General features: G+C 35.3%; 1 long non-coding RNA gene across 1 annotated transcript; it reads right to left on the bottom strand.

The window, feature by feature from the left end:
* Nucleotides 1-986: 986 nt before the first annotated feature.
* Nucleotides 987-1,579, bottom strand: LOC124101548 (uncharacterized). Its single transcript, XR_009228042.1, has 2 exons — nt 1,493-1,579; nt 987-1,146 (listed from the first exon to the last, which is right to left on the bottom strand). It is a non-coding gene; the product is annotated as an uncharacterized LOC124101548 (long non-coding RNA).
* Nucleotides 1,580-1,892: the final 313 nt, after the last annotated feature.

The following is a 1,892-nucleotide window of genomic DNA, read 5'->3' as shown; positions in this document are numbered from 1 at the left end:
CTTACAGTACTGGTAAATAGTTTTCTACTACAGGTAAAGAGTTAAGGGAGAATACAGAAATAAATAAGTGTACAAATGTTGGGAGGGTCTTGTGTAGGCACAGATATCCAAGTTATTAAACCATAAGCGTAACATTTTCAGAGCTGAAAGAACATTGGAAAAGGTCACAATCAGCCCTGACAATTCTTCATGGAGGCACCTCTGCAGGTGCTCCTGTAGTGGGAGGGGCAGGACCTGACATCTGTGTCTTAGCAAAGCTCTCAGGAGATTCTGATGCAGCCAGATTATATACCACTGAGACATGCAAGGTGGTAAAGTGAATTTTCAGAGCCAGAATGTCCCAGAAATGGCACAAGAGCCTCATCCCCAGACCCTGGCCCTCAATTAGACCTGCAGCCCAAGGGTTCCAGTTAAGATCCCTAAACCTTTACAATTCCACTAGAGAATATCTGTAAGTTCAACACCTTCAATTACCTTATCCAAGACATGATTTTTTATCATCATGGATTTTTTTCATTCCAGAAAAAGCACTGATTTTCCAGAGTAATTCAGGTTTCATACTTGTCATACAACATTTACACATTTTATTTATTTAGTGGTAGATCATATTTAATGGTAGTTTTTACAGATTATTAAAACTGGAGGGCTACTAACCTACCTACTCATTTTGTGCATGGGGAACCTGATGCCAGAGATAATGGAAAGTTGTTATGAGTTTTTAGAGACAAGTTCTCTCTTTTCAGGTCAATAAATTAGCCTGAATTCTTCCTAATGCTTACATTCTGGTGAGATAAATTGATACAATATGAAATATCATTAGATTTTGGGTTTTGTTCTTTGATGCATAATTCAGTTTGTTGTGGTTTTTTGATTTTCTGTTGAAAATAATTGTTCCTGATCAACAGTGTGATGGAACTGAACAAAAGAAAAAAAATACTTAAAGTAAATTAGTGTGCTTTTTAAATGTGAAAGTAATTCGCAGTAAATGAAAGTGAAATTTAAGAATTTCTTTTAAGGTATAACATTCTTAGGTAGGCAATTATGAGAAAGATAAATATCAGAATATCCAAAGCCAGATGATTCCTCCACAAGCCCCAAGGTGAGAGATCCATGTCCTGCATTAACAAGAATTCTTCACCAGAACATCTGAAATTAAGCAGAAAATATAACTTTATTCCTAGCATCTGTGAAGTTTGGGTCAATTTATTTGCTTTTCCTTAAAGAAAACTATGGACTAACAATATCTTCAAAATTATCTCTTCACATACAATAGCTATCAGTCATTGAATGCAGACATGTAACTTGATACTATGCTAAGCAACTTGCATATAATATCTTACTTAATCCTTAAAATGTATAGCTATCATATTCATTTAAGGGGAGGGGAAGTAGGCTTAATGAGCTCAGCCAAGTTTATAGTCACAGCCCAAGGGACTTGCTGAATCTCACTGCAGAAAAAGGAAAATCCTTATGACATTGGACACAAACTTACATTACATAGCCAGGACAGTGATTGCCGTTTGTTATATTGAGTGTTGGACAGAAGTTTCTTCCCAAAAACTCATTGTGCTGCAAAGCCTATATAACACAAAAAGCAAGGCATGATGGTTTTAAATTTCAAAAACTTTTCGAAGAATTGTCACAATTGAATCCTCAAGTGTAGTCTTTATAGTAATTTTTTATTTGTTCTTTTTAGATATACATGAGAGTAGAGTGCATTTTGGCATATTATACATACACAGAGTACAGCTTATTATAATTAGGAGCCTATTCTTATGGTTGTACATGATCAGAGTTACCCTGGCCATATATTCAAATACAAAGCTAGGAAAGTTATGTCCAATTAATTCTACTGTCCTTTCTATTACCGTCTTCTGTCTCTTCTCTTCATT

The sequence above is a fragment of the Marmota monax genome, unplaced genomic scaffold (assembly GCF_021218885.2).
Source record: "Marmota monax isolate L192 unplaced genomic scaffold, Marmota_monax_Labrador192_F-V1.1 WCK01_AAM20220418_F8-fsc02173, whole genome shotgun sequence".
In the NCBI taxonomy this organism is placed as follows: domain Eukaryota; kingdom Metazoa; phylum Chordata; class Mammalia; order Rodentia; family Sciuridae; genus Marmota; species Marmota monax.
Note: the sequence above shows the minus strand (reverse complement) of the source record. Positions and strands in the feature narration are given on the sequence as shown.